Consider the following 27,238-nt stretch of genomic DNA (forward strand, 5'->3'; position numbering starts at 1 on the left):
TGGTATCCAGGCAGTTCCCATTTACCCTTTACATGGACACTTCTAGATGAGTCCCTGTTCTAATAGGCCAGCTACAGTACTTGACGTGCATCCATTCGATATGAAGGTCATTTTTGGGATACTTTGTGTTCCTAATTAGTGTTCTAAATGACTCAGACAGGGGCCAGTCCAATAATTGGCACCACATATAGCTGGAACAGTCTGAGTGAACATCTGAGGTTTCATTTCAGTAAGTGATGTTGAGTGTTATTAACCACTGTTTTGTAGCTTATCGGCCAAATATAAGCTGCTATGAATAATTGTTCATTGCCTTTCAGTCCTTTTTCTGAATACAATCCTAGAAACTTAAAGTTGAAATAAACTTTATAGGTTATGCAGTATAGTAGCCTACACAATGCAGGATTATAGATTTTCAAAATAGAGGAAAGTTGGAATTACATTTTTAATAGTTTTCTTTTTTTATATTTTTGAATGCTGGAAAGATTTTATTTTACATTCTTGCAAGAATGAATGACTTAAGATAGTAGGCATGTTTTTCTAAAATAAATTTTAAAAAATATATGTTGATGATGCCTTTTGTTTTACTATTGTAGTCATATCTGAAAATGACTCTCTGTCACTTCTACCTCCAGAAGGTGGGTACAACTAGAAATGTAGGGATCATATATCTATGTTTTCATTAGTATTCCTCCAGTTGAGGAAATAATATGTCAGCTTTTTGTCTGCAACAAATAGTCTTAGTTGCTCAGAATATTGAGAGAGGTTAAAGTGAATTGCCCAGGATCATCAAAGCCATTGTGTATGAATCCAGGTCTTTTCCTTTTTTTGTCTTACTCTTTATCCAATGTGATACCTGTATGAAAAATGTTTGTGTAGTTCATTTTTCTACTCAAAAACTTCATAAAGAGCTTCCAATTGCTTGCTTCCTTTATCCTCTTATTTACTAGTTTTCTCCTATGTTCTTGTAAATAAGAAAGGCATTACAATAAATGCATGGGTAGGATTTTTTCTGTTTTTAAGTTACTTGAAAGTCCCTTCCTAAGGAGCTTCTACAGCCTAGGCCAGTTATGTAATGATGTGATTGGAGAGAAAGGCAACTACCATCTGAAATAAAAATAGATTTCAAGTTTGTCCATTCATTAATTGTGAAATATTCACATAATCAAAGTTTCTGCACTTTTACCGGGGGGTGGGGGGGTGGGGGTGCTTTGTTTTTAATTACACAATTTAAAAGGACATCTTTTCCTTGTTTACTTCAAAAGACTAAGAAAGTAGAAAATAAAAGGTGTTTCTTATTGAAGGTAATTGACCTGGAAAACCAATCAGTGAGAGATTATTAAAAAATAATTGGACTACCAGAAGCCCAAGGTATACTTAATGTGTGGGGACGGTGCAGAAAAATATCCAGAAAAGTGGGAAAGGTAACTGAAATGAAGTATGGTTGGGACTTTCTTGAAATAGTGATCTGGGAAAGAGAGAGACACCAATCAATATGGTAGGAGGAGTGAGTTGTACAGTGCTTCCAAGGCATGGTTGAACAGAGGGAGTGAAATGAAGCATGGTGGGAACCTCTTATTAATGTCAACTTTTTTTTGAAAGAGAAAGCTTTCAGATCTCTTGATATACTGATTGCCCTGCTCCAGACATTTTAGTCTATCTGTATTTCTTCAACTATGGTACCTGAAATATATTGGGTTCTGCCATTCACCCCCTGTGGAGCTGCTATTTACTGGCTTTTTGTATAAACTTGCAGCATGAAATTAGTATAGGAAGGGACCTTAGAGATCATCTAGTGCAACTCATTCTACAGACACTGAAATTATTTCAGCATCACTGCATATATATGGATTGAGATTGGCTTGTATTGTGTTAATCCAATCCTGATTGAGCCTGTCAGATTCTATCTAGCTTTTCTACGTCAGTATTTGTCATGGTGACTGTGCTGTTAAAAATGATGGTCCTGGTTTAGGAAATAGATTAAGGTTAGCAAAGAATTACTGATGTCTCCAAGCAAATTTAAGAGTTCTGAAACAAAGGAGTGATTAATTATAAAACCAATACCTTATTTTTAGCACAGTGAAAAAGGAACCTCTTCAGAAGAACCTTTACTAAATGTATTTCTTCCATTTGCTGGCTAAATTTTCAGATAGTTATAAAGAACTAGTATTACTCTTCTCTATTCTTTCTTTAAAAGTGTTTATTGATTTGTGGGATAATTTAAAAATCTTGTTAAACTATTTAGAAAGCAAAATTGACACTTAAGAAAATTATTGTAAACTTGATAAATAAACAAAATAAAACATTTAAATCAAGGAACCAAAGGTAGTAGGTGAAGTGGATTAAAAAAAAAAAAACCCACAACTGAGGACAGGGGGAAAGAGAGAACAAAAGTATATACAAGAGAGAAAATGGGATGGAGGGAAATACAGAATAGGTAATCATAATTAAATGTGAATGGGATGAACTCTCCCATAAAACAGAAGCAAATAGAGTGGATTAAAAAACGGAATTCTATAATATATTGTTTACAAGAAACACATTTGATTTAGAGACACACATAAAGAGTAAAGGTAAGAGCCTGGAAGAGAATTTATTATGCTACTTGAAATCATCTGTATTTGTTGCAACCTATGTGACCTTTATGTGTTTTACACTAGTCCTATTTCAGTTACTATATTATTGTATAGAGTGCCCTGGGCTTTTAAGGGCTACATGGAATCTTTGGTGGTTCTTGCCAGGTAGAAGATGAACCTGGAGGCAGATTTGAGATTTGTTATCTATCTGAAAACCAGCCTAACTAATTTTAGAGAAACTCTTTACGGGGATTGGTCACAAGGGAAGGGTTGGGGGCGGGGGAGGGAGGGAGGGGACACGTGCTAACAATTTTCAGCTACAAAAACTCATTTCTAAGATCTAATGGGTGTTTAAATAAAGATAGTTGTTTGTTTGTTTGTTTTTTAATTTAAAGATAGACTGTATTAAGAGCAAAGGTAAGATGTGTAGATCAAGTACTTGTAAGAAATTTTTGGAGAAAAAAAAATAGCTGGAGGAATTAGGAGGAAGTTTCCTGGAAGAGATAGTATCTGGGCTTTAAAGGAAAAAAAGGGATATACTAAGGGCTATGGAGTGGGATATGTTCCAGGCATGGGGCAAATTAACTAAGTAAATCCTTAAAAGTAAGACAGTAGCAAGAAGAGATTAGGGTACAATTGTCAGACCAGATTTGCTGGAATGTATTCTGATTGAAAGGGAGTAGAATGAAATATCTACAGATATAGATTGTTGTGTTGAAAATTAATGCCAAATTAAGGAGTTTTTATATTTCATTCGGTATTATTAGGGACAGCCACTAAAGACCTTTGAATAAGGAAATGACATGGTCAAACTTGTGCATTAGCAAAATTATTTTGGCAGCTGGCTGAAGGATGGAAGAAAGGGGACAAGTGTGGAGGTAGGAAGGCTATTGCAGTAATCCATATGAGAGGTAATGAGTATCTAAACTTGGGTAATAGCTGTTAGAGGATGGAGAATTCAGTCTAGAGATATTGGGAAAATAGACTTGACAGAACTTTGGATTTATCAAAAATGAATGTTGATTAGATGGTATAATTTGGACTGAGTTTCTATAGGAAGAGGATACAAATCACTTTAATTAAGGTACAGTTTATGGATAATGTATTAATGCAGTTAGTATAATACGATTAGATGGGACAGTATTATGTGGGTGTACATCTAGATCACATGGTACATTCATTTCTCTCTTTTTTTTTTTAATGACTTTTTATTGACAGTACATATGCATGGGTAATTTTTTACAACATTATCGCTTGTACTCACCTCTGTTCCGACTTTTCCCTTTCCTCCCAACATCCCCTCCCCCAGATGGCAAGCAGTCCTATACATGTTAAATAGGTTACAGTATATCCTAGATACAATATATTTGTGCAGAACCTAATAGTTCTCTTGTTGCACAGGAAGAATTGGATTCAGAAGGTAAAAATAACCTGAGAAGAAAAACAAAAATGCAAACAGTTCATATTCATTTCCCAGTGTTCCTTCTCTGAGTGTAGCTGATTCTGTCCATCATTGATTAATTGGAACTGAATTAGATCTTCTCTTTGTTGAAGAAATCCACTTCCATCAGAATACATCCTCATACAGTATTGTTGTTGAAGTGTATAATGATCTCCTGGTTCTGCTCATTTCACTTAGCATCAGTTCATGTAAGTCTCTCCAAGCCTCTCTGTATTCATCCTGCTGGTCATTTCTTACAGAACAATAATATTCCATAACATTCATATACCACAATTTACCCAACCATTCTCCAATTGATGGGCATCCATTCATTTTCCAGTTTCTAGCCACTACAAACAGGGCTGCCACAAACATTTTGGTACATATAGGTCCCTTTCCCTTCTTTAGTATCTCATTGGGGTATAAGCCCAGTAGTAGCACTGTTGGATCAAAGGGTATGCACAGTTTGATAACTTTTGGGGCATAATTCCAGATTTCTCTCCAGAATGGTTGGATTCGTTCACAACTCCACCAACAATGCATCAGTGTCCCAGTTTTCCCACATCCCCTCCAACATTCCACATTATCTTTCCCTGTCACTCTAGCCAATCTGACAGATGTGTAGTGGTATCTCAGAGCTGTCTTAATTTGCATTTCTCTGATCAATAGTGATTTGGAACACTCTTTCATATGAGTGGAAATAGTTTCAATTTCATTATCTGAAAATTGTCTGTTCATATCCTTTGACCATTTATCAATTGGAGAATGGTTTGATTTCTTATAAATTAGAGTCAGTTCTCTATATATTTTGGAAATGAGGCCTTTATCAGAACCTTTAACTGTAAAAATGTTTTCCCAGTTGTTGCTTCTTTTCTAATCTTGTTTGCATTAGTTTTGTTTGTACAAAGACTTTTTAATTTGATGTAATCAAAATTTTCTATTTTGTGATCAATAATGGTCTCTAGTTCATCTTTGGTCACAAATTTCTTCTTCCTCCACAAGTCTAAGAGGTAAACTATCCTATGTTCCTCTAATATATTTATAATCTCGTTCTTTATTCCTAAATCATGGCCCCATTTTGATCTTATCTTGCTATACGGTGTTAAGTGTGGGTCCATGCCTAATTTCTGCCATACTAATTTCCACTTTCCCCAGCAGTTTTTGTCAAATAATGAATTCTTATCCCAAAGTTGGGATCTTTGGGTTTGTCAAACACTAAATTGCTATAGTTATTGACTATTTTGTCCTGTGAACCTAACCTATTCCACTGATCAACTAATCTATTTCTTAGCCAGTACCAAATGGTTTTGGTCATTCATTTCTCTTGAAAGGTTCATTTTTACAGTGTAATTTTTTTTTTTAGTTTTTTCAGCTTAACCACAGTATCAGTATCTTTTAGAATCTTAGAGTTAAGGAAATGTGCAAAAAAAAAAATTAATCTTGGGAGAGACAAAAAATGGAATTTTAATCAGGAGTAGTTGTAATGTAGAGCCAATGGATTCTCTATTAGTTATTTTAACTAATCCAGCTCTCATAAAGCAAACTTATTTTTGGATAGAGGTTAGTTCTTAGACTAAACACTTACCATTCATTTTTCTTGAACAGTGACATGAATATCTGAAGAGTACTTACTGGAAAACTGGTAACAATCTAAAATAGGTTTCTTTCCCCCATTTCCTGTGTCTGGTTCCTAAAGCTCTTAATTAGTTTGGGGGTTTATTTATTTATTGAGTTTCATTTGTGGTAGTTGCACATGTAAGTGGTACTTTTTTTTTTTTTTACTGGACTTTGAGATTTTATTATTCAGATGATTGATATGACCAAGTTATATGTATCACTTTTAATTTAGGTTCTTCCACTGTCACTAATGAGTTAATTAAATTTTTCCTTCATTGATTGTTCAAGATAGAACTCTGTGTTCATATCCCAAGTTTGAATGGGAAGGAAGGGTCAAGTCATCAATAAAATAAATCATAAATAATATAGGAAAGAGACAGAGTATTACCAGGACAATTAAAACAAAAGATCTTCCACATTGACATCATCTCATTTTTCACTATTCTTTTGATCCAGTTTTCCAACCATTTTTGAATTTGCCTGTCATGTCTTTTTAAAATTCTGTTGATGCCTTTTTGGGGGCATGGGGTAGACATTCCCTGATATATACCCCCCTACTAGAACTAAAAAATACTAGCTTATTACTTAAGAAAATCAAATAAGCAAAATCAAAGGACAAAGGGGCAATCTGAATTTACAATGCATTTGACTGTGTGAAGTGCCACCCACCACTCCCACACCTTTCTTTAGATAGTGCATTTCACCATCTGTTGTCTGAAACCAAGATTAGTATCTCATTTAATTACAGTTTAAACTGCCTTTTGGTATGTTTTAAAAGTAATACTGTTTCTTGTTCTTCTGATTGTTTTCTTTGCTCTGCATCAGTTGGTGCAAATCTTCTGAATGCCAACCAGGAGGTTGAACTTGAGAGCCTCAGAAGTAACTTCTGCCTCCTGGAAGAGGCCTCATCATGGGTGGGACCCTAGCCATATTGAGGTAGCTTCCTAATGGGAGAAGGCTCCCTCTCTGGTTGGCTGTGTGTGTGACCTCATAGACCCTATGTAACAAGTTCTATGGAGGAGGAGCTTGCTCTCTTTTCACCTGGAGCTTTGATGGGAGAAGGAACTAAGAGAGTGCAGGAGGTCAAAGGGTAGTATGCAGATGTAAATAAAGGTCCTGAGCTTGCAGACACCTGCTCTCCAGTGCTCTGTTGTGTTCCAATTGCTGTCCCTGTGAGACGGCATCCAAAGGCCTCTGAAGACCTCAGAAAGAGTTAAGCTTGGTATGGACACTTAGCAGAAATTTCTCTGAAGCCCTGGGAATTAGGAGAGATGGCAATGCAATAGCAAATGCAAAGATAAAATATTTGCAGTGTACTACTGGGTTTTTTTTTTCCTCATTACCAATCAATATCCACCTTAGATGGAAAGTATTAGAGAACATTCCTTTTACAAGTAAACCAACATGGGTAAGGTCACACAATAAGTACCAAAGTTTTCTAGACTCAATATAAGATTCTCCATTTATAAATTTTCAGACTGTGATCAACTACTGAATATATTTGTAAATGCATTTATATTTCATTGAATTTTTGAGAATTGTTTATGTTCTATGCTGATTCTATAATTAATTTTTTTTTTAAACTAAAATAAAAGTTGATGTGTAGTCTATTAGGACTACACTGCGAACAAGAGACTTGAATCTTAGTCCTGGGCTCACTTTGTATAAAAGGAATACCAAAACCCATCTTCATAGAGCAAAGATAAATTACATCACTTGTGAAGCTCTTTTGAGATTTTTGGAAGAAAAGTGCTGAATAAATGTCACTAATGTTTTCATGGACAGACTCTTATTAAACCTAATTATAAATAGAGGGAGAGGAAACTAGAGGCTAGGTCTCCCTAGATCTTTGGAAGTCCCAAATTGGGGGAGGGGTAGCAAAACCTGACTGGATTGTCAGTCCAGTCTGCACATTTTCTGCAATTTATGTAGAATTTATGCAGTTTATATAGTTGCAGAGTTGTGTGACAAGGCAAGACTTGAACTGGGATCTAACTAATACCAGAGCCAGCTCTTTATAATTTGACACAGCCTCTCAACTACTCAGAGCTCCCTGAAACTAGGCTTGGGGGATTATAACAGTGATTCTGTTAGTCTACTATTTTCCCTCTAGGTAAAGTATCCTCTGAGATTTAGGAATTTGTAAAAGTAAAGATTGTGTGGATTTCTGAGTGTTTAATCATCTTTTTATGGTTAAGCAGTGCTTAAATTGATTTTATACTGGCATGAAAGTATTAGGAGGCCTCTAAGTAGTGTAGTGATTAGAACCTTGAATCAGGAAGACCCAAGTTCAAATTCTGCCTCGGGTATTCACCAGCTGTGTGACTTTAGGCAAGTCACTAAACCCTATTTTACTTCAATTTCCTCATCTGTAAAATGAATGGCAAACTATTTCAGTATCTTTGCCAAGAAGACACCAAATAGGCAGCCTGTGGGGAATTGTGGGGGAAGGAGAAGCAAATGTTCTTATTCAACTTAAGTCTTTACAGCATGCAATTTGGTGTACCTTTCTACCAGTGCTGTATATAATGAATTGGCACATGACTTTTTTTTCCTTTGTTTTCAAGTGTTTCTGTCAGTCCATGTGTTTACATGGAGCTTCAGTTCACTTTTTTTCAGTCTTTTGAGCCATCACAATGACTTAAATTATCATAAGCTAAAGATAGTTTTATATGTCATAGGAAATCAGAATCTTATCAGAAAGGCAAAGTGTTCCATTCAGTCTTCCATCCTTATCGGAATTGGGGGTGTGTGTGTATGTGTGTGTGTATCTGGATTTTTTACTGGAGCTTCTAAAAATAGTTCAGGGTAGAAGTGTACAAATATAAAAAGCATAGGATTGTGGCTTCGGAACTGTAGCTCATAGAGGGATTATATTGAACAATGTAGTATTGTTCCTAGAGTCAATTAAGCTTGTAGGTTTAGCTAGCTTGGGAACAGCCTCTAGCATGTGACACTATAAATAATACTTGCACAACAAACATGGGCTTGATAAGTGAGCCATAAATCTGGGCTGACTGCCCACTTCTCTGAATTTTAGAACCAGCTTTGCCATCATAGTATCCTGAGACTCTTAAGAACAATAACAAAAGTTTAAAGTTTAAAAATTATCCGCAAATGTTTTGGTTCCAAGTTTTCCAGTTTTATCTTGCTCTTTGTTCCCACTTGGAGAAACTGACCTTTTAATAGAAAGCCACATAGCATCCTGTCTATTAATTTGATTTCAAATGAAGGGCATAGGGTTTTTGTTGCTGTTGTTGCTGTTGTTTTCCCTTTGCTAATGTGAGTATGATTACAGTAGATGTTGCTTGCATGAAAGCCTATTGCATTTCTATCATTTCATCAGTTTTCCTTTTCATTATTATGAGACTTTAAAAAAGAATGCACACATACTCTGAATTAAAGTCCTTTTCCATAATAATAGTTTATAAACCTAAAGCCAAACTATTATGATGAATTCAGAAGAATGTATTTTATTATTGTTGTACCTGGATTGCATTTGCCAGATTTTTCTTATTCTCCTTTCCATCCTTCCTTCTTAGAGACCTTTTTGATATATTCTAGGTCTCTTTGTTTTCCAGAGCAAAGGGGAGCAAATTCCTACTGCTCAGATCTCTTGTATCTCCTTAATTTGATTTGAAAACTATATGCAGAATAAATAAATCTGTTGCCTATAAGAACCTACATTATTTTTCCTGTTCATCTTTATCTACCTAGTTCTCACTAGTGCGATTACCATAGGAGTTTTATTCACTTGAAAATATGCCACATTTGTCCTTTGATCATCTTTTGTTCTGCTTCCATTGTCTGTATTACCTTTATTTCTCTTTCTCTCCTTTTGAATCCTGTGCTTTTAAGATCCAGTTTTCAAGGTTTACCATCTTTGAAGGTGAGGATCAGTACTTGGTTTGCATCTTCGTTCAAGACTCAGTTTTTTAGGTCCTGCCTGTTTTGGGTGAATACTTTGAATGACACCCACAGTTTATTAATGCTTTGTCTCACCTTAAAGGCAAATGCTTTTTTTTCTTTTAATTTATCAGATTGTCCACTGATTTGTCCTACTCCCCAATGATGTTTGAAATATGTGAGGGGAAGGAGTGGGTTTGTCACTCTAGCTACAAGTATTATTTTTATAGGAAGGATGAATGATCTAAAAATCAAAATATGAAACATTCATCTATTCCTCTTTCAGGTCAGTGACTAATAAAACTAATGACTTTTGAATGAACTTATGACCTCTGCCTCATAACAAAGTTAGCTTTACCTTAACTATGAAATAATATAGTTTGTGTTAATGATTGGTAACACTAATGTTAAAGGTAATTGGTATTGCCAGGCAAGAGAACAACTTGATTACTTGTAGTAATTATTTTCTTTCTACTGAAAGAAAATAATTGTAGTTTATTCTATCCAACCTCTGTTTTATATATAGGCAAACAAAGATAGGAGATATTCAAGGACTTCTGTAGTACAAATGTGTTGACACATTGATGTGTAGTTAGAAAAAAACCTTATTTTATATGTATCCCTGTATCATTCCATTGAAAGATATCCCTTAAGTAACAAATCTCCCAGAAATACCTATTTATCATTAGGCAATTCAGTCACATGACATTGAGTCATTACTTTCAACTTAGGTTAGTAGTAGGTAGGTACTTCTTTGAGAGAAAAACAATTTAAAACTCTTTGTAATCTAAGCAGAGCTTGGAGTCATTTAAATTTCAAAAGAGTACATTGGTTCCTTTGAAACCTCAATATGTTCGCGTCACTCCTAGAATCAGAGTTAAAAAGAGCCCAGAGGACTTCTGTTCGGTTATATCTCTCTCTCTCCCTCTCTCTCTCTCTCTCTCTCTCTCTCTCTCTCTCTCTTTGTTTCTCTCTCTCTTTTTCTCTCTCTCTTTCCCCCTCCCTCACACACACACACGAAAAAGAATCCCTTTTCTTACATGCCAAACAAATAGTTATCCAATTTTTGCTTAAAGACCACCAATAAGGGAAAATCCAGTATCTCTCAAGGTAGCCCTTTTCACTTATTACATAACATAATAGCTGGCTCTCTGGGTCCAAGGAAATAATTCTAATTCTTCTATGGTATAGGTTCCATTATATTCTCCTAAAAGATCACTACTTCCTCTTCCTTAAACCAGAGTTTTTTTTGGCAGGTGGCCATTTCACTATTATGGTTTCGCCTGGAGTCAGGAAGACCTAAGTTAAATCTGACTTGGAGACTTTGGGCAGGTCACTTAATTTATATTTAAATCAATCCATTGGAGAAGGAAATGGCAAACTACTTTCATATCTTTGCCAAGAAATCCAGGTGGGGCTATGAAGAGTTGGGACATAACTGATCAAGAACAATCTCCACTTGCAAAAAGTCTTTCCTCTCCTCTGTTATGTTATTGTGTTCCTTCTGAGATTATTTTCAAATTAATCCTGTAAATATTTTGTCCATACACAGTTGTTTCCATGTTGTCTCCCTTATTAGACTGTGAGCTCCTTAAGAGCTTGGGTTGTTTTTACATTTCTTTTTGTCCTAACACTAAGCACAATATCTTGGGATATGGTAAGAACTTAATAAATACTTGTTGACCTGATTTGACTTGAGTCTCAAATGCTACCTCACAAAATTATATGAGAAATATTATGTTATAAAATCAGCTTTGCTCACCCAGTAAGAGTTTTTGCCCCAAATCCTTTGATGTTAGGTTTACACATAGCCTGGTCATTCATTGAAGGGGAGATGAGGCAGTAGACTGATCATTAATTTCAGATTATATCAACTAATCTTTCATACCAGTCTCTTGCTTGCCTTATTTCTTTCTTCTTTACCACCAACACTGTCTTCTTCTTCTTGAATATCACTGTTCAGAGAAGTGACAAGCCTCAGTCTTGGAGTTATTGGTGTATAATGTATAAACCAATGTATAAATGTCATAAATGTATATTCTTGTGCACTAAGCCATTGGTGAAGAGCTCCTTTGGGTGGAAAGGCTAAATCACAGATAGTTAGAGATAGAAAAGAGTTTAAGAGTTTATCCATCCCAACCTCTTAATTTTATGTGTACTAACTTGAAATGGATTAATTAGCCAACTTGAAAATCTGCTCCTATATTGTCATATACCAGTTGAATTAATAATGATGCACATTACTTAAGTCATATAATATGCAGGTTGCTAGGCTAATCTCTTGAGTGACCAGTAATCTCATTGAGAAGTCCCTATAATATTCTTCTGCTTTGCTGAAGAATTAAATCAGCCATAATTGTAACATCTAGAGAAATTTGTCTAATGGGAATCTCTCCCATTTTAAAGTGTGTGTGCTGCCTCTTCTACAAGAACAATTTCTTCCTGCCTTTGAGGGTATGCTTCTCCTGGTTATGCCTTACTGGATACTGAAAATCAGAGAATGATTGAAAAAAGTTATCTCTTTGTTTTCATAGAATCTTTTGTGATTCTCATGTGCATACTTTTTTTTTTTAATTTTCAAATTAAGGATATCTTTAATGTATGAATAGACCACTGTCATGAAGAATTTATAAAAATGAAAGCATGTATATCTGGTAGTAGTTGTTAGTATTTCTCGTTTGACTTTTTTGAATAGTAATATCTATGTTTTTTTTTTTTTAAAGCAAGTTTTATTTTCACTTTCAGCATTCTTACAGGAGCTATAATTTTCATTGGCATCTAGTTTACATAAAAGTTGTTAATATGCTTGCTATTTTTCATAGCATAGTGAATATTTAGAAACTAAAGATTTATTTTAAAGTAGAGTGGCACATCTCAGTGGCAGTCAGGCAACTATTACAAAGAATAACAAAAGCCATAACTGTTGTCTGGGATCTCAAATTAACCTTTTCTCTCTCATTTACCTATTTACTCTGCACAGCTGACCATCAAGATATAGAAATCCAAATCACTACAGCATTTTAATTCAGCCAAGTAAAAGTATTGAATTGGTTGGTTGAGAGTATGAGTAAATCCAAAATTTGTGAGACCTCATCTCCATGCAACATGGTTATTTCTTTCTCTGTTGAATTATTGGCTATCTGCTTCCTGAGGAAGTAAGATTATAACTGGATTTTTTTTTACCTAGCCATTAGTAAAAATCCAGCCATTATAATGATCATTAGAAGCATTCAAAAAAGTTTCAGAGGAAAAAGTGACTCAATTACCCCCAAAATACATAATATAATAATTTGAAGATGAAGTGGATGGGTGAATTGACCAAAGAGAGTAAGATAGGGGTCAGTTAGGTGGCACAATGAATAGAATACCAGCTCTGAAGTCAGGAGGACCCGAGTTCAAATTTGGCCTCAGACACTTAACACTTCCTAGCTGTGTCACCCTGGGCAATTCACTAACCCCGATTGCCTCAGCAAAAAAAAAGAGAGAGAGAGAGCAAGATATCTTTTAATCTTTTGGAATCTTCTTTTCTACCCTAAATCCTTTAAAGTTATATTTAGTCTGGTACGTATTTTCATACAATATATTCCAAAAGTCTTAGTGTAGCTTAAAGCTTTAATGAAAGTACAATAAGTGCATTAAGACTTTAGGATCATCCCCTATATGTCAGCTCTAGCCCATCTCTCACCTTCATTTTCTAGGTATTATGTCTGATACTGAGGTGGTGATGTCCAATTATGATATTATATTATTAATGATGAGAACAGATTGTCATAGAAATGTTGACTGATCTATTACATTTTACATCTATTTTCTAGTCTAATAACTTACAAACATTTTCCAGGTGATCTGATTTTACCGGGTCTCATACCAAGCTTTCTGTAGGCTTGTTTTAAGATGATGCTACTTGTAATTTTCCATTCTCTTCCTCTATAATATTTTGTAGACAAAGCTAGTATTGCCCTTGGCAGCCTTTTCCCCTCTTTGACAAGACCATGCATGCTATTTGAGGTGGCTTTTGAGCTCATTTGACTACATTGTGATGGCCATTTTATATTTATCACCATTTCTTAGAGAAATTTAACTAGTTAGCCTCAGCTTTTATCCATTTTGCATTTTTAAAGAATAGATTGGATTACAACCATATTATTTGGATGCAGCCTCATCTCATCCTTAATTTGATCTTCTAATTTAGTTTTTATTTTTTACCTTTTGGTATAATTGTACACAGATTATTGATTTTGAAATGACTCTTTTCCTTGTTACAGAAAAAAACAAGTAAGTAAAACTAAGAAATGCAGAGAAAACATATTACAGCATATGCAATATTCTACAACTGTAACCCCCCACCCCCCACCCTCCCCACACACCGTTCTGTCATAAGCAGGAATAGGTGTTTGACAGATTGTTCCCAAGAACCAATATTAGTCACTGTCTTTTAGTGTTGTTTTTATTTGCATTATTGTAATTGTATATGTAGTTGTTATGATCCTACTTTGGTTTCATTCCATTAACTTGAAATGTTTATGTATCATCTGGTTTCATTTATCATTTATCATGGTATTACCCATGGTATATTAACTCACTCCTTGTCTCTTGGTCACTCTTCCACTTAAATTAGAAATATTTAAATTGATATTTATAGACAAGACTAGGTTACTTAGTACCCTTTGTCCTTTTCCCCATTGGTGTGTTACTATCATTATAGAACCGGAGTAGGGTAGCACAGAATTAAGTATGGTTTTATATTTTTATCTGTTTCACGAGTAAATCTAGCCAGAGAATCTATCAACTAATCTGCAACTTTCTGATGATGATTCTGTCTGTATTTAGCTGTCATGGTCCTTGAAATAACAGAAGACGTAATGTTACTAGGCCTATAAGCATTTCCTGCTCAGTAGACCAGCTAAAGTTTGTTCTCTTTTGGAATTACCTTTGAAAATTCAGGATCATCTTATTAATGTAATGATACATTGGAATGGGTTGATGGCCTCACAGTCCCTCTCTAATTACAAAAAAGAAACTGTTCAACAAAACTAATCATTACATTAAACACACATAATGTGTATGTATATATGTATGCACATATAAATATGTATACATACTTCATGTTTATAGACCTTCACCACTGGGAATAAGTATTCCTAATTTGATGTCTGGGATTACATAGCATTTGGTTTCATTTTTGTTGTTCGTTTGGTTTATGTTGTATCAATTAATGAATTAATAAATCTTTCTTAAGTGCTTACTGTGTGCCATGTCCTGTGCTAAACACTGGGTATACAAAAAGAGGCAGAAGATAACCTTGCTCTCACAAGAAATGTATCTAATGGGGAGACAACATGCAAATAAATATATATACATACACACACACATATAAATAAAGCAAACTATATATAGGACAAATAGAACAGAGAGAAGGCACTAGAATTAAGAGGGGTTGGAGAAGACTACCTGTAGAAGGTGAGATTTTAGTTGGAACTTTAAAAGGAACCCTATGGAGGTCAGTAGTCAGAGTGGAGTCAGAGCATTCCAGGCATCTTGCATAGCCAGGGATAATGCCTGGAGTGACCATAAGGTTAGTGTCACAGAATCAAAGTGGATATATTGTGGAGTAAAATATAAGAAAATTGGAAAAATGGGAGGGGTTGATTATAAGGGTTTTGAATGCTGAATAGAGCCTTTTGGAGGTAATAACTAGAATTTATTGATTCAGGGGGTGACATGATTGTACCTGTGCTTTTGCAAAAATCATTTAGTGACTGAATGGAGGATTAATTGGAGTGGGGAAACACTTGAAACAGGCAGACCCATCAGCAGATTATTGCAGTGGACTGGAGACTGGTGACAGTGTCAAAGTGTATTCACAAGATGCTACAAAGATGAAATCAACAGGTCTTGGCAATAGCTTGAATAAGGGAGGGTGAAAGATAATTAGGAATCCAGGATTCCTAGGTTGCCAGAAGAACGGGGAGAATGGTGTTGCCACCTACAGTATAGAGAATGTGGGGGCAAGGTGGGTTTAGAAGGAAAGATATAGATTTCTGTTTTGGATATAGTGAGTTTAAGACGTTTGTAGTCATCCTCTATTTTCCTGGTTCTGCTTACTTCACTCAGCATTAGTTCATATAACTAGTTACACGTTTCTGAATTCTTCTTATTTATTTGTTTCTTATGGTATACAATATTCATTATATTTGTCTCCCAAAATTTCTTCATTCTCCAATTTATGATTATCTGCTTTGCTTCTGATTCTTTGTTACTATAAGAAATGTTGCTTTGAATATTTTTAGTTATAAACAAGATTTTTCTTTTCTCTTGCTTGGGGTGTAAGTGCCTAGCAGTGGGGCTACAGGACAAAACGTATAGGCTTTTGAGTTACTTTCTTTATGGAATTCCAAGTTGTTTTCCACAATGGTTGGAACAATTTGCAAATCTACTGGCACTGCTTGAGTTCATATACCTATCTTTCCACAGTTCCATTAATACTGAGTTGCCATTTTTTGCCATCTTTTTCAAAGTTTCTTTACATCTGTTTGTTTTAATTAATGGAAGGAACTCCCCTTTCTTTTATGGGAACTTGGTATTACAATAGATAAAATGCTGGTCTAGTGTCAGGAAGACTTGAGTTCAAATCTAGCCTTGAACATTTACTAGCCATATCATTGTGAACAACCACTTACCCTCTTTTTGCCTCATTTCCTTAAGTGTAAAATGGGGCTCTCAATGGCACCTATCCCACAGTGTTGTTTTCAGGACCAAAAGTGAAATTTGTAAAAAGCATTTGGCATTGTGCCTAACACATAGTAGGTATTATATAAATGCTTATTCCCCTATCTAGGAAATAGGAACCTCCTGAACATATATACTTCCGTATTTTGGAAATTTCTGTTGTAATTTGAGCATTCTTTCAGAATGATTATTGACCCACCCTTAAATGCACAAACTGGTACTGTTGGTGGTATAATCTCTTAGAAACCTTTTCATACTTTATTTTTGTGGTTGTTCAGTCATGTCTGACCCTTCATGACCCCATTTGAGGTTTTCTTGGCAAAGGTACTAAAGTGGCTTGCCATTTCCTTTCCAGCATATCCAATATCTCTGTTTTGTCAGGCAACCTGAAGTCAAGCGATTTGTCAGTGGTCATACAAGGAAGAAATATCTGAGGCTGTATTTGAACTCAGGTTTTCCTGATCTCAGGCTCAGTGCCCTATCTACTGAGCCATCAGCTTCTTGTCAAATACTTACTGAAAAGATAGATGACAGTCAGTACTTCAGGACAGGAAATAAGGGATGTTTCTTAGGATTTGGGAATAGGAATTGTGGTATAGGTGGTTCTGTTTTAGCCACATTTGATTCTTCATGACTCCATTTGAATTTCTCTTCACAAAGATACTAAAGTAGTTTGCTATTTCCTTCTCTAGTTTATTTTATAGATAAAGAAACAGAGGGAATTAGGATTAAGTGACTCGTCAAACAGCTTGTATCTGAGGCCAGATTGAACTCAGATCTTCTGACTCCAGACCAATGTTCTATTCACTGTGCCGCCTGGTAGCCCTCTTACAAAAATAATTATGTTCCCATTTTGTTCTTTGGAGTAAATGAGTGTTTAGCATATGATTGGGGCTGAGATTCTTGCTTTCTCCATTTTATATTAGAGTATGTTTGTCTTACAAAAGTAGGACTAGTGCCTACTCTTCAGGTTTTTAAGAACTTTGGAAATCCTGAGGATTTTAAGTCTGAGCTATAAGTTTCAGAAAGCTTTCATTCAGTATACACTAGGATGCCATGTTCCTGAACTCTTTGTGTACTAAAGTTTCTTATCCAGGGAAATGGCTTCAATTAACAGGATTGAGAAAAGAAATATATACACTATCACAACTAATCTGATAATGACTCTCTTGAGTTTTTAACACAATTTTGCTATTTATACATGTTTACTTGGATATCAAATTAAGTCTTATAATATGGAAGTCAGTGTGAGGTAAGACATTATTTTCTATAATGCCTTATGCTTAATAGGATTTAAAAAGAAAAATCTTTATATAACTTCATTGTTGAAAAGAACAATTTATAACTATTGTGTTAAACATTCAGTACACCCTTTGATTGTGGAAGGACTGTGGGTTACGGTTTTAATCAAACCTAGATAACAATTCTATGGGCAGTAGTGATCTTTGAATACAAAGTACAATAAATGATAAATTATATAGTTATTAGTAGGAAACCTGACAGGTTTGTTCTTTCTCAACCTTATTTGTTCTAGAATGAGGTAACAGATTTTTCTCTTGGTCACAAATCTTCTGTCTTTTCCTTCTAAAAAGAGAAAGAGACTGGGCCTGTATCCCAAAGAGACCATAAAAAAGGGGAAAAGACCCACATGGGCAAAAATGTTTGTAGCAGCCCCTTTTGTAGTGGCAAGAAACTGTAAACTGAGTAGATGCCATCAGTTGGGAAATGGGTGAATAAGTTATGGTATATTAATATAATGGAATATTATTGTTCTATAAGAAACAATCAGCAGGATGATTTCAGAGAGGTCTGGAGAGACTGATGTGAATTGATGCTAAGTGAAGTGAGTAGAACCAGGAGATCATTGCACATGGCAACAAGAAGTTTATACAATGATCAGTTCTGATGCCTTTTCAACTGCGAGGAGATTCAGGCCAGTTCCATTGGTTTTATGATGGAGAGAACCATCTGCACCTGGAGAAAAGGATGTGGGGACTGAACGTGGATCATAACATAGCATTTTCACTTTTTTTTGTTGTAGTTTGCTTGCTTTTGGTTTTCTTATTTTTTTTTTTTTTTACACAACCAATCTAGGCAGCAGTAAGTATTAAAGCACTTTTCATCCCTCAGAAATAAGCATTTAGTCGATTAATACCTTGGAGTCATTGATTTGGTTATAAAGTTGGTGGGTTAAATCTCTACCCTGAAAAGTGGGGAGATTTAGAATGGCAAGCAAATGTGGGAATTTGGACTTGAAAAAATATACTTTAAAAAAATTAGTGTATATACCTCATATAAAACATTTTGATTTTTTATGGGGAATTGAAAAATTCAATGAATTTATCTGAAATGGCTTCATGGATTATATAGCATTTGCCAGTTTCTTCTGTCCTCTAGTTAAAATCTTGAAAAGTCTAGAATCTAGGAGAATCTTATATCAAAGAAGGCTGAATTCTATTCTATTCTATAAGAAAAGCAGAATTTCAGTATCTTAAAAGAAATGTGAGAAGCACAAATTTAGAGATATTTTCATGATGTCCAAATGTTCATATTTATATATCATTTGTACCCAATCTATGGTAGAGCCTTATGAGTTTATTGGTTTGATCACCCACAGTTGGACACATTGTTGTGCACATATTGTGGTATAATTTTGGTAATCAAAAAAAAAAAAAAAAAGTAACAAACAAACCTAAAAGTTCATACCTAAATATTGGACTTAGTATATGAAATCCTTCCAGTTATGCAGGTCAGCAACTTATATGTAACTCATAATCTTAGCTGTTTGGAACATTGAGAGATCATGATTTGCTCATCCCTGTATGTGTCATGGGTAATTTGGAGAATAATCTCACTCTAGTAGACTAGCAGCAAGGTAGCTTGATTGCTGGAGGGAGGACTGCACTTGGAGCCATTAAAACTCAATTCCAACTTCAGAAAATCATTCCCTGTGTGACCTTGAGCATATCACTTAACCTCTATCTACCTCTATTAATCCATCTATTTCCAGCTATTAATTTCCGTTTAATTATTTCTATTCTATGATTAATTTATAGTAACTTTAATTATTATTATATTATTTCTATTAATCCATCTATTAATCAATCTATTTCCCACTGGGTGTTTATGAAGATAGAATGATATGCTATTTTTAAGGTGTTTTACCTTCTTTAAAGTGCTAAATAAATGCTATTATTACTATTGTCCTTTTTTTTGTGCTTCAGTATTTTTATTTTCCCCAGTTACATGCAAAACAATTTTTTACATTTGTTTTTAAAACTTTTAAAGTTCCAGATTCTGGCTTTTCCTCACCTTCCCATTGAGAAGGCACATGTGAAAACATGCAAAATGTTTCCATAAAAGTCATTTCAAAAGAAAATATAGGTTCCCCCATTATCGCCTTCCCCTCCCCCTCCAAAAAAAAGGAAATTAAGGTTTTAAAAAATGTATGCTTCACTCTGTATTCAGACACAATTAGTTCTTTCTTTGGGTATGTATAGTTAGCATTTTTCATCATAAGTCCTTCAGAGTAGTCTTGGATCATTGTATTGTTGAGAATAGCAGTTATTCATAGTTGCACATCCCACAACATTGCCATTACTTTGTTCACAATATATTTCATTTTGTTTGAGTTCATGGAGGATTTTCTAGGTTTTTCTGAGAGCATCCTGCTCAATATTTCTTATAGAACAGTACTTCCGCCATAACCACATACCATAATTTATTCAGCCATTCCCCAATTGATGGGCATCCTCACAATTTCCACTTTTTTGTCCTGGAAAAAGAGCCACTATAAATATTTTTACCCTAATCTTTTTTGAGATTTATGCCTAGTAGTGGTATTGTTAGGTCAAGGGAAATACATGATTTTATAAGCCTTTGGACATGGTTCATTCTTTTAATCATTTATCCTTTGGAGAACGGCTCTTATTTTTGATAAGTTTGATTCCGTTTCCTATTCATTTGAAAAATGAGGCTTTCCTCAGAGAAATGTGCTTCAAAATTCTTTTTACATCTTCCCCCCCACCTGTTTATTCTGTTCTCTCTCCTTATACTCTCTCCCAATATGCCCTCTCTTCTCTATTACCCTCCCCCCTTCCCATTTCCCCTTTCCTTTCTACTTTCCTGCAGGGTAAGATTTCTATATCCACATTGACTGTGTATATTATTTCCTCTTTAAGCGAATTCTGATGAGAGTAAGGTTCACTTAACTCCTTTCCCTCTCTACTGTAAAGCTTTTTCTTGCCTCTTTTATGGCAGATAATTTATACCATTATATTTCTCCCTTTCCTTTTCTCCTAGTACATTCCTCTCTCACCGTTTTATTTTATTCTTTAGATATTATCCCTTCATATTCAATTCACACCTATCCCCCTCTGTCGATATACTTCTAACTTCCATAATAATGAGAAATTTCTTTTGAATTACAAGTATAATTCTCCCATTTAGGAATGTAAACAGATAAACCTTATTAAATCCCTTTTGATTTCCCTTTCCTGATTACCTCCTTATGCTGCTTCTGAGTCCTGTGTTTGAAAATCATATTTTCTATTCAGATATTCTGTTCTCTGGTCTTTTCTTCACAAGTTTGAAAGTGCTCTATTTCATTGAATGTCTACCTTTTCGCCTGAAGGGATTATAATTAGTTTTGGGGGGTAGGTGATTCTTGGATATAATTCTAGTACCATTGCTCTTTAACAGATCAGAGGGCTTGGAGTATAATATTCTAATGTAGAAGCTGTTACATCTTGTATTATCCTGATTGTAGCTCCACCATGCTTGAACTGTTTCTTTCTGAATGCTTGCATTATGTTGTCCTTTACCTGGCAATTTGGGAATTTGGCTATACTATTCCTGGGAATTTTCATATTGAGATATCTTTCAGGATGTGATAAGTGGATTCTTTCCTCTGATTCTAGAATATCAAGACAGTTTTCCTTCAAAATTTCTTAAAAGGTTTAAATCTAGTTTATATGCCCTCTGATTCTAGAATATCAAGACAGTTTTCCTTCAAAATTTCTTAAAAGGTTTAAATCTAGTTTATATGCCATTATTAATATAATTTTGCTATTATTTTTTTTACCCTCTGATTCTAGAATATCAAGACAGTTTTCCTTCAAAATTTCTTAAAAGGTTTAAATCTAGTTTATATGCCATTATTAATATAATTTTGCTAATTGGCTTTTCTGGTATGTGGGAGTCATGTTTAATCTGTAGAATATTGTCAGCAGATGGAAGTTTCCTGTTTGTCACTGATCAATTAGCTAGTAATGAAATATTTTCAGAAAAGCACAACTGTTACATTTTGGAAAACATTATATCAGTCTGAGAGTTAATGTAAAATAGATTGAAAGTTACGCAGGCTGGACAGTGACTAGAAAAGCACGTTAACATTGTTTATATTCTGTTGTAATTTTATTGATAGATTGATTTCTTTATTAATTTCCCCGAGTGTTTTGACACCTCTTTTCTAGGCATCTAAGACTATAAGTTGCTTGTCATGTATTAGAAGAAATTTTTTCACCTGGGAATTATCTATAGTAATAAAATCACCCATTAGTAAACCTTCTCCTTACCCTGTAGCAGCATAATTACAGCCTTTCCCTTGGCTTCATTTTGGTTCTTCCCTACACACACGCACACAGTTTCTTAGGAATTTTAAAGTTAGTGCTAGCTCAGCAGTTATTATGGCTGTAGCACACTTATCCTGGCCATTGAAGAACTTTAAAGTATTGAGGAAGGCTATCAGATTTTATCATTGCTGATCTTCAAATGATTTATTTTGGAAGAACAGTATGAGTGTATTTGGCTTTGTGATTTAGACTGCCAGCCTTGGATGACTGAAAAATGGCCAAACACTGGTTTTTCTAAGTGCTTTCAACTTTTGGATGTATATTGATGAACAGGATGAGAAATCTGGCTTTCTGCTCTGCTCAGAAGATTGTTCATTACACAATTTCCTCATCCTTCTCTTCCTCATCATATTTTTGTTGTGGTTTCTGCCAGCCCTTTCATAGTTTACTCTTGTAAGGAAGGTGACTCTCTTCCTTATGTAGGCTAACTCTTCTGCATTCTTGAGCTGGTTTAATTCTACTTTCTTTGAGACTTTGCTCTGTCATTTATCCCCTCTCACATCACCTTTTCCTTTCTAGGGCAGAGGCATCCTTTCCCTTCTGCCTATACTCATGCTTAAGTTTCTTCTTTCTATAAACTTGTTGCCATTTCACTCTTATCTCCAGTCTCGGTGCCTTCCCATATTCTTTCTCTGATTTTGTATTTGTTGCTGTTTGTTGATTCCCCTCCATTTGGATGTCCTTCTGCATTCACATTCTGTGTGTCATAACATATCATTTTTTCCCTCTACCCTAAAACCAATCCATTCCATTAGAAAGTCAAAGACATCCTGGACTAATTCTTCTCCCCCCCTTTCTATTAGTTTTGTATCCTCATTAGCAACTCTGACTTACTCTTCCCTTCCTCCATTCCCATACTTCTTGCCCTTCTCTTTCTGTATACTATATCCGTGCTCTTCTAACTAGTTTTCCTGCCCCCAGACCCTTTTCCAGTCCATCATGCCAGCACACTTTGATTTCCTTAAAAAGCACAAGTCTTGTGAAAAAACTTCAATGGTTCTACATTGCTAGTAGAAATGTAGTCTGACTTTCAGAGTCCTTCATGTTATGATGCTAACCTGCCTCGGCAGTTTTATATTCTACTATTTTTTATCCCATGCCCTAGGAGACTGCTGTTGTCCGTTTCCCTCAGTAGGTGCTCTCTGTACACAGTCCTACCTTGGCTTCCTAAATGACTGCCCCCTTTGTAGTAGCACTTGATCCATTTGTAAAACGCTTTCCTCATAAACCCTGAGGTAAGAAGTGCAGTTGTTTTCTCGTTGTGTAGAAGAGGAAACTTGGAGGCAGTCAGTTTGTCAAAGGACAGAGAAGAATTCCTGTCTAAAACTAGACGTGGGCAGGGGAGTTCCTATTACTGGGCTGGTCTGAGGAGAAGTCGGTGACCATTTCTGGATGTGGAGGAGTGCACTAGGTGATCTTCAAGGACTCTTCTGATACCAGGATCCTATGCTCAGTTTCCAGTTCCTTGCTACTACAAAGAGGGCTTCCACAAACATTTTTGCACATGTGGGTCCTTTTCCCTTTTTTTGATCTCTTTGGGATACAGGCCCAGTAGTAACACTGCTGAATCAAAGGGCATGTACAGTTTGATAGTTCCAAACTGCTCTCCAGAATGGGTTAAATAAGTTCACAATTTCACTGACAATGTATTAGTATCCCAGTTTTCCCACATTATTTTATATTTTTTTATATATACATTTTTATATACACATTATTTTTATATTTTTATATACACATTATTCTCTCTCCCTCCTTCTCTCTCTCTCTCTGTCTCTTTCTCTCCCTCTGTCTCTCTCTCTCTTCCCCTTTCCCGCCCTCTGTCCCTTTCTTCTCTCTCTGTCTCTCTCTCTCCCCCTCCCTCCCTTTCTCCCTTTCCTTCTAAAACCCCCAAAATGTTATTAGCTTCTTGACTAAGAGTCCCATTTTTTTTCTTTTTATCACCTGGTGCCAAGTACAATATTCTAACACGTAGCCATTTAATAAATATATGTTGATTGTTAGTTGTTTTACCTCTGGTTTAACCAAGGCTATTTGGTTAAAACGCTAAAGGTTTCCTTTGAAGGCCAGCTGAATTTAATCTGTCCAGAAATGAAAAGTAGTGCCAAGCCAGCTGTTCGGAGACTAAACTGAAGGGCAGCTTATTTTCATTCCAAATAAATAATATTTTCTGCTCAGCACTAAGATTCATCTGCTAATGTGATCCTCCTAGATCAGAGAGCTCCTCCTGGAAACCATGGCTGAGCACATTGTTGAGTGTGTCAATCTCTCCTTTCCCTTTCCCTCCCTATCCCCCACACCAAGTCCATTAACCCTTGACCTAGAGGCTATATCTTCTTGCCCCATATCAAAAAAGTATTTTGAATGGGTGTCTTTCAGTTCTGTTTTAGTGATATAGAAACGGCATCAGCCCCATAGAACTTACCGGTTTGCAACTAAGATTATGCTCAGTATTTAGTAAGAGAATCAGATCTGAAGCTTTTGTTTGCCAACTAAAAGTTTTTTGCAGTTTGGATGATTTCTTGATTTAAAAAGAACAACAAAAAACAATTTCCTAGTTAAAAGTATACTGAATGCTTCAGTATGTTATAGTACACGCAGAGTTTCTGAAAGATATAGTTAATGCCCTTAAAAATAATTCAGTTTTTTATGTTTAATAAAGCTAATGGACACACTTAGTATAGTGAACAGTTTTTTTGTTTTGAAGATGAAGAAATTTAAGACCCAGAAAGATTGAGCGATTTTTCTCCAGGTCAGATATACTAGAGGTAACAGAGCCAGGATTCAAATCTAGAACTAACTTAGAGTGCCTACATGAGGCTGCCTCTCTCCAAAAACTATAGCATATATCAAATTTTAGACACAAATACGCTATAACCTTAAGTCATCTGCTTTTGACTCGATATTTTAGAGCAGAGATCATATGTCAGTCTACCATCTATTTTTGTCAGTTCAGTTAAGAATGATTTTTTCATTTTAAATAAAGTTTCATTGTATTTTTTAAATGTAAAATCCATTTAAAATGTAACAACTACAAAAGTAGTACGATTTGGCTCTAAGATCTAGCTCTTAGGTTGCCAATTCCTGCTTTAAAACATAGAAGTTCACAAAGGATCATAGTTTATAGATGGTTTTTGAGTGAACCTCAGAGGTTGCCTCATCTAGCTCCCATATTTTAGAGATGAGGAAACTGAGAACAAGAAAGATTATAAATGACTTGATAGTTAATAGAAGATTTGCAACCTTCTGGCCCCAAACTCAGTACTATAAATTTTATTATTAAGTAAACAGGCATAAACTAAAATGAATATTTCAGTAATCAAAGAAAAGAGTCTATGAAACTGAATTATTTATAGCTTTCTTAATGCTATAATAAATCTAACATTTATAATATTTTTATAATATATAATATAATAAATTTAATAATTAACATTTAATTTGTTCTCTCCTGTACCTATACATTCCTCTGTGTTTGTGTGTGTGTGTGTGTATCTTAATGTCCCCCAATTACATTTTTAAATAATTTTTTTTATAGTTTTATTTAGTTTTGAGTTCCAAATTCTAGTCCTCCTCTTACTACTCTCCCTTACACAATAAGCAATGAGATACAGGTTATACAAGTTCAGTCATGTAAAATATTTCTATATTAGTCATTTTGTACAAGGAGTCTCAAAAAACAAAAGGAATAGAAAAAAGTGGAAAATAAGCTTCAGTCTTTATTCAAACAGTATCAGTTCTTTTGTTAGAAGCAGATAATATGCTTTCTTCATTAGTCCTTAGGGATTGTCTTAGATCATTGTATTGTATTACTGAGAATGGTTGTCATTCACAGTTTTCTGCAAATAATATTGCTGTTGCTGTGTATAATGTTCTCCTGGTTCTGTTTACTTCACTTTGCATCACTTCATATCTTTCCAAGCTTTTCTTTGTTATAGCACAATAATATTCCATCACAATCATAGATTACAGCTTGTTTAGTCATTCCCCCATTGACAAGCAACTCTTTGATTTTTACTTCTTAGCTACCATAAAAAGAGCTGCTATAAATATTTTTGCACCAGTGGATCCTTTCTCTTCTTTTTTTTCCCTTATCTTTTTTTCATGTCTTTGGGATATAGATCTTTTATTTTTTAAAATTTCATTCACCTGACATAATAATCGTTTTTGTTTTTTCTATCTTCCCCCTCCCCCCATTCTTGGATTGTGCATTGATTAGAGTTCAAGTTTTCAGAGTTTTTCAAAGTTCTTTTCCTTAACATTATTTTTATCATATATGCTCTCATACTTCTTACTTTACTCTTCATTGATATATATGAGTCTTCTCAGATTTCTGAGACCATGTGTTTTGCTATTTCTTCCAGAGCAATAATATTCCATTATTATCATATAATAATTCATTCAACTATTCCCCAAATGATGAGAACTCACTTAGATTATAGTTCTTTGCTATAACAGTCCCCTAGCTCTTTTCCCACTATGCATAAAGGTGAATCGAGAGAAGAACATCAACATTAAGTTAAATTTTGTTTCTTTTTCTTTTTCAATGATGTTTCATATATATTGAATGATGATCATATTATTTACTTTTATTTGTTGAAGAAGATAGTTTTATAAAGTTGTCAGTTTCTTTTAATATATAAAAGTTTCTTACTGAATCTCAATAACAATTGATTAAATTGTTAGATTTAATTACTTTTTCATTAAGATTAGATTTATTTTTTGTTGATTCTTCTAATTGGTTTTTAAGCATATAATTTTATATTGGTAATTTTTTTGTAGCTAGAAGTGTTGTATTCCTTACATGTGAATCTTAAAATTTTGCAATTTAGTATTCTTAACCCTCTTTTTAAAATATGTATTTTTTTAAAAAATTAAGTTGAATTATTATTTTCTCAACCTGTGATTTTATCAGTATAATGAATACTTTATGGAAATTTCCTCTAAATATACATATTTATAACTCGTTTGGGATTTATAATCTTAAGAGAGAGTGTTTTAGGACTCCACAAGTTTAAATTCCTTTACCAGGACCACAGATACTATATATTAGAGGCAGGATTTTATCTTGATTCTAAAGTCAGCCTTCTGACCACTATAACACAGTACTCCTCTATTATACTGGGTTTATAACTTTTATGTTACCATATAATTTCCATTTACCTGAAATTTCAAGTATAATTGTCCTTTCCTTTCAGTAATAGAATTTGCAGAGTAATTAATTAATTAATGCAAATCCTATGTAGGAGAGTTATTGCATGGGTACTTTACATGATTCAGATGGAATATTGGGAAGGAGCAAAGTGCATAGGATCTGTTCATTCAATGTTTCCTTCCTATTTTTG

At 34.7% G+C, this 27,238-nt stretch overlaps 1 protein-coding gene across 12 annotated transcripts in view; it reads left to right on the forward strand.

The window, feature by feature from the left end:
- YAP1 (Yes1 associated transcriptional regulator) overlaps nt 1-27,238 on the forward strand; it is a 143,406-nt gene that overhangs the window by 39,916 nt on the left and 76,252 nt on the right. The window lies entirely within an intron of this gene.

This window comes from Sarcophilus harrisii, chromosome 3 (assembly GCF_902635505.1).
Source record: "Sarcophilus harrisii chromosome 3, mSarHar1.11, whole genome shotgun sequence".
Taxonomy (NCBI): Eukaryota; Metazoa; Chordata; class Mammalia; order Dasyuromorphia; family Dasyuridae; genus Sarcophilus; species Sarcophilus harrisii.